The sequence below is a fragment of the Bos mutus genome, chromosome 16 (genome assembly GCF_027580195.1).
Source record: "Bos mutus isolate GX-2022 chromosome 16, NWIPB_WYAK_1.1, whole genome shotgun sequence".
NCBI classification, from domain to species: domain Eukaryota; kingdom Metazoa; phylum Chordata; class Mammalia; order Artiodactyla; family Bovidae; genus Bos; species Bos mutus.
The window spans coordinates 67,584,077-67,590,775 of NC_091632.1; the positions used below are offsets into that span (position 1 = coordinate 67,584,077).

A 6,699-nucleotide genomic window follows, 5' to 3' on the forward strand; every position below is an offset into this window, starting at 1 on the left:
TTTTGTATGGTTTTAAAGAATGTTTTAATTTTATTTTTTTACATGTAGCTGTCTAATTTTCCCAGGACCACTTATTGAAGAGACTGTATTTTCTCTATTGTTTATCTTTGACTCCATTGTTATGGTTAGGTGACCATAGGTGCATGGGTTTGTTTTTGGATTTCCTATCCTGTTGCATTGATATATCTTTCTAGTTTTGGGCCAGTACCATATAGTTTTGATTACTGTAGCTTTGTAATATAGTCTGAACCAGGGAGCCTGATTCCTCCAGCCTTTTTTCTTTCTCAAGATTGCTCTGGCTATTCTTGGTCATCTGTGTTTCTGTACCAGTTGTAAAAAAAGTTCTAATTCTGTGAGAAATGCCATTGGTAATTTGATAGGGATTTCTTTGAATGTGTAAATTGCTTTGAATAGTATAACCATTTTCAGGAAAATATGGAACATGTCACGAATTTGCGTGTTATCCTTGCACAGGGGCTATACTAATCATCTCTGTACCATTTCAGTTTTAGTACATTTGCTGCTGAAGGGAGCACTTGATCTTCATTTTAATTGTGTACATTTTCTCCCAGCATTTAAGGCACTGTATATTTTACATACAATATTCATGTCTATTGATACAATTAAAAGGTGAAATAAAAGAAATTCTGATGATAAATTTAAACCATTTTAATTATTTAAATTTTCCTCCTTGCAGAGAAAACAGCATCTTACTTTTTACAGAAAAGTTTCCTAAAAATAGTGTTATTTCCTGTTTAATCCTGATTGCCCTGTAGCTTCAAGCAATCCCAATGAAACTTTTCTCACTGAAGTCATTACTGATTCCAGTTCTTATTTTATTAGCTCATGTTTAATTTCTATTTCTCCCTTGAAAATTCCCTCTTTTTTTGCTTCAGTGACACTGCTTTTACTTAAAATAAAGTTTTCTTCAAATGCTTCTACTTTGCAACATTTGAAGATATTCATTGATTGGACCTTCAAGTGATGGTGTTCCATCCACAGCCTCTGTTCTTACAATGCTTTTCTTCTTAAACACTTCTCAAATATCTCATCTGCTTTCATGAGTTGAAATTTTCTTTAGTAATGAGACACTCGTCTTTTCTGTAATAGTCTAGCTTCCAATATCTCTATGTCTTAATAAAGGTTAAACAAACTGGTTGGCTGGGATCCAGCACTCATTATGGTCGATCAAATGAACTGGGAAATTGCACAGTCTCTAAGAACAACTTTGCAGACATGACATACATCAATGCTTATCACATTTTCTTATCATGGCCTTGCTTTACAACAATGGGAGAGTGGAGTAAATGCTACGTGAAAAGACTGGAGTTTCTGTGAATAGTTCTAATCATATCATGGCCTCTGACCTCAATCTCCAGCTTAGACCTTTAGACTTGTGTATTTCTCTGTCTTTTGGAAACCTGTATTTATACTTTTTTTTTTAATGAATCTGAAACATATGTCTAATAGAGCTCTTCTTTTTTCATTCACATTAGAATATCCTCCTTTTATTTCCTGCCTCAGTGAATGGCATTGATACCTATCTAGTTGTTTTAGCTGGAAACGTAGGAAACCATACTAGACATTGCCTAATCTATCTAAAATTAACTTTCTCAAAGTCCTTTACTTTGACATACTTTTGGAAGAATTGATGCTTTTGAACTGTGGTGTTGGAGAAGACTCTTGAGAGTCCCTTGGACTGCAAGGAGATCCAACCAGTCCATTCTGAAGGAGATCAGCCCTGGGATTTCTTTGGAAGGAATGAGGCTAAAGCTGAAACTCCAGTACTTTGGCCACCTCATGCGAAGAGTTGACTCATTGGAAAAGACTCTGATGCTGGGAGGGATTGGGGGCAGGAGGAGAAGGGGACGACAGAGGATGAGATGGCTGGATGGCATCACTGACTCGATGGACGTGAGTTTGAGTGAACTCTGGGAGTTGATGATGGACAGGGAGGCCTGGCGTGCTGTGATTCATGGGGTTGCAAAGAGTCGGACACAACTGAGTGACTGAACTGAACTGAACTGAACTGATACATAAAATACAATTTAAAAGTCATTACCACAGTAAACAAGGCCTTTCATTACTTTGCTTTAGTTATCTTAGAAAAATTATGATACACCACTATACAATTCACAATTTCTGCTTCTGTCAAACTGAGCTATTGTTTCTCTCTTGTTTCTGAAAATTTGTCACATTATGTTTTTGTCCTTGACATGAAGATCTAGAACTGTCTCAGCACCATCTTGAACAAACTATTTCCTGTTGGCCTTTCCAGGCTCAATATATGCTTTTTTTGTGTGTTAAATCTTCCCTGACCTCAAATCCCACTGAATCTAGGGCCTCCACTGCACACTCAGTTCACCTCCTCTCTAGAATTCTACTCACTTATATAGTAACTTGTTAATCACAGATATTTATTGAATATCTACCATAGAAATGGTCCTTTTTTTCCTCAGAGAAAAATAGGCAGAATGACTTAGGGGTAGATAAGAGAACACTCAATAATCAGTTCAATAGGTAACATAATTATATGCCAGGGTACAAACTTGAAGGAAATAAGAATTTTGTGACCAAGAGTAGCTATGGATTTTCCAGTAGTCATGTACAAATGTGAGAGTTGAACCATAAAGAAGGCTGAGCGCTGAGGAATTGATGCTTCCGAATTGTGGTGCTGGAGAAGAATCTTGAGAGTCCCTTGGACAACAAGGAGATCAAGCCAGTCAATCCTAAAGGAAATCAACCCTGAATATCCATCGGAAGGACTGTTGCTGAAGCTTAATGTCCAGTACTTTGGCCACCTGATGCAAAGAGCTGACTCATTGGGAAAGGCCTTAATGCTGGGAAAGGCGAAAGGAAAAGAGTGCTGCAAAGAATGAGATGGTTGGATAGCATCACCGACTCAATGGACATGTATCTGAGCAAATTCTGGGAGATGGTGGAGGACAGAGGAGCCTGGTATGGGGTTGCAAAGAGTTGGACGCTACTTGGTGACTGAACAACAACAAAATGTAATGATCAATAAGCAGCTTCTCTGAGGAGCCAATAGTTGAACTACCCATAACAGATAGAACTAGCTTTATAAAAAGTAATACAGCCCAAGGTTATAAGGCATGAGTGGTCTTGTTATGCTCAAGGAACAAAACGGAGACCAGTGTACCTCCCTGAGTGAGTAACAAAGCAAATGGCTTGAGATTACCCTGATAAGCATGGCAACATTCTGTTGGGCCTTGTTGGTCAAAGTGGGCTTTACTTGAGAGTAGTGTAAGCCCTTTGAAGACATGAAATTGCAAAAAGGGTTGGTGAAGGGAGGGGAGGAACAGAATGAAATAATCTGATTTAGTAATTTTGAAAAAATTTACTTCAACTTTTTTATAGCAAGCTGAGCGATCCCTAGGAAATTGATTGTGGTGATCTTGGGGGATAAAAGATCATATTTTTAGCACATATCGTTGTATGTCAGAATGGAGCACATCATAATATTCTAAAAGTTTCTGTTATTCTGTTAAATCTGTGCCATGAATTTCATGTGGGCAGAATGTTGGTGTCCCAAATATATAGTACAGTGGCTGTGGATAAAAATCTCTTAATAAATACTTGTTAAATGAGTTAGTATATTAAAGATGAGGGAAAGACCAAGAAGGAGTGAAAAAAAAATGTTGATATGTCTGAAGTGTATTTTTATAATATATTGTTTTTCATATGAAATTATATACTAATTACAAATGAAAGATAATTTGGAAGAACTGTTAATTTACTTTTCAGAGACAGAGAAAGACAACCTTAAAATTTGCCTATGAAGTGGTTAACTTTGGAATCTTTCTGTTCTGGGAGGGATTGTGAATAAGACAGAGTTGAAGGGCTTGCATACATAAAAAGCTTACAGTAGGCCTAGATCTGATAGATAGAGTGCCTGTTGAACTATGGAATGAGGTTCATGACATTGTACAGGAGACAAGGATCAAGACCATCCCCATGGAAAAGAAATGCAAAAAAGCAAAATGGCTGTCTGGGGAGGCCTTACAAATAGCTGTGAAAAGAAGAGAAGTGAAAAGCAAAGGAGAAAAGGAAAGATATAAGCATCTGAATGCAGAGTTCCAAAGAATAGCAAGAAGAGATAAGAAAGCCTTCCTCAGCTATCAATGCAAAGAAATAGAGGAAAACAATGGAATGGGAAAGACTAGGGATCTCTTCAAGAAAATTAGAGATACCAAGGGAACATTTCATGCAAAGATGAGCTCGATAAAGGACAGAAATGGTATGGACCTAACAGAAACAGAAGATATTAAGAAGAGATAGCAAGAATACACAGAAGAACTGTACAAAAAAGATCTTCATGACCCAGATAATCACGATGGTGTGATCAGTGACCTAGAGCCAGACATCCTGGAATGTGAAATCAAGTGGACCTAGAAAGCATCACTACGAACAAAGCTAGTGGAGGTGATGGAATTCCAGGTGAGTTCTTTCAAATCCTGAAAGATGATGCTGTGAAAGTGCTGCACTCCATACGCCAGCAAATTTGGAAAACTCAGCAGTGGCCACAGGACTGGAAAAGGTCAGTTTTCATTCCAATCCCAAAGAAAGGCAATGCCAAAGAATGCTCAAACTGCCACACAATTGCTTTCATCTCACATGCTAGTAAAGTAATGCTCAAAATTCTCCAAGCCAGGCTTCAGCAATACGTGAACCGTGAACTTCCAGATGTTCAAGCTGGTTTTAGAAAAGGCAGAGGAACCAGAGATCCAATTGCCAACATCCTCTGGATCATGGAAAAAGCAAGAGAGTTCCAGAAAAACATCTATTTCTGCTTTATTGACTATGCGAAAGCCTTTGACTGTGTGGATCACAATCAACTGTGGAGAATTCTGAAAGAGATGGGAATACCAGACCACCTGACCTGCCTCTTGAGAAACCTATATGCAGGTCAGGAAGCAACAGTTAGAACTGGACATGGAACAACAGACTGGTTCCAAATAGGAAAAGGAGTACGTCAAGGCTGTATATTGTCACCCTGCTTATTTAACTCATATGCAGAGTACATCATGAGAAACGCTGGACTGGATGAAACACAAGCTGGAATCAAGATGGCCAGGAGAAATATCAATAACCTCAGATATGCAGATGACACCACCCTTACGGCAGAAAGTGAAGAGAAACTAAAAAGGCTCTTGATGAAAGTGAAAGAGGAGAGTGAAAAGTTGGCTTAAAGCTCAACGTTCAGAAAATGAAGATCATGGCAGCCGGTCCCATCACTTCATGGTAAATAGATGGAGAAACAGTGGAAACAGTGTCAGACTTTATTTTTTTTAGCTCCAAAATCACTGCAGATGGTGACTGCAGCCATGAAATTAAAAGATGCTTACTCCTTAGAAGGAAAGTTATGACCAACCTAGATAGCATATTCAAAGGCAGAGACATTACTTTGCCAACAAAGGTCCATCTAGTCAGGGCTATGGTTTTTCCAGTAGTCATGTGTGGATGTGAGAGTTGGACTGTGAAGAAGGCTGAGTGCCAAAGAATTGATGCTTTTGAACTGTGGTGTTGGAGAAGACTCTTGAGAGTCCCTTGGACTGCAAGGAGATCCAACCAGTCCATTCTGAAGGAGATCAGCCCTGGGATTTCTTTGGAAGGAATGATGCTAAAGCTGAAACTCCAATACTTTGGCCACCTCATGCGAAGAGTTGAATCATTGGAAAAGACTCTGATGCTGGGGATTGAGGGCAGGAGGAGAAGGGGACGACAGAGGATGAGATGGCTGGATGGCATCACTGACTCGATGGATGTGAGTCTGAGTGAACTCCGGGAGTTGGTGATGGACAGGGAGGCCTGGCGTGCTGCGATTTATGGGGTTGCAAAGAGTCAGACACAACTGAGCGACTGAACTGAACTGAACTGAGACTTACTTTCCCCAAATAAATAGTCACTTTTTGTACACATAGCAATTCATGGGTGTGTAAGCAACTTTTTTAAAGAAATTAAACTATAAATTATAGTTGATTTACAATATTATGTTTGTTTCAGGTATACAGCATAGTGATTTAGTGTTTTTAAAAATCATACTCCATTTAAAGTTGTTATAAAATATTGACTATATTTCCCCATGCTGTATAACAGGTCTTTGCATTTTATTTTGTAAGTAAGTAGTTTGTTACTTTTGGTCCCTACACCTATCTTTCCCATCTCCCATTCTTCTCCCCTTGGTAATCACTAGTTTGTTCTCTGTATTTGTGAGGGAACTTTTTTGTTTTGTTACATTCATTCATTTTATTTTTATTGGATTCCACATAAGTGATAACATACAGTATTTGTCTTTTTCTATTTGACTTATTCCACTAAGCATAATACCTTCCTGGTTCATCTATGTTCTCATGGCAATTTTTCAAAGCAATTTTTTTTCTGTTTGTTTTTCCTTTGGTTTTTTTTTTTTTTTCCCTTCTTTTTCCTTTTAAAATCTATCCACTACTAGGCATTTCTCTCAAAATGACTTAATTGGTCATTTATGTAAGCTTAGAACTGGGTGGTTTGTTTGAGATAAGATCAGAAGATTGGAATCAAAGAAAATTTACTCCTAAAGATGAGTGTGGACTGAAAATGAAGACGTTCAGTAGAAGAAATCAGTTTAATTAGGAAAATACATCAGAATGTTTGGTGAGTGGATATACTGAATGGAGTAAATCCCAAACCTACATGTAAGAA

General features: G+C 38.1%; 1 non-coding gene across 1 annotated transcript; it reads right to left on the reverse strand.

The window, feature by feature from the left end:
• Nucleotides 1-429: 429 nt before the first annotated feature.
• On the reverse strand, nt 430-536 carry LOC138991328 (U6 spliceosomal RNA). The gene has a single exon (XR_011467349.1). It is a non-coding gene; the product is annotated as a U6 spliceosomal RNA (small nuclear RNA).
• Nucleotides 537-6,699: the final 6,163 nt, after the last annotated feature.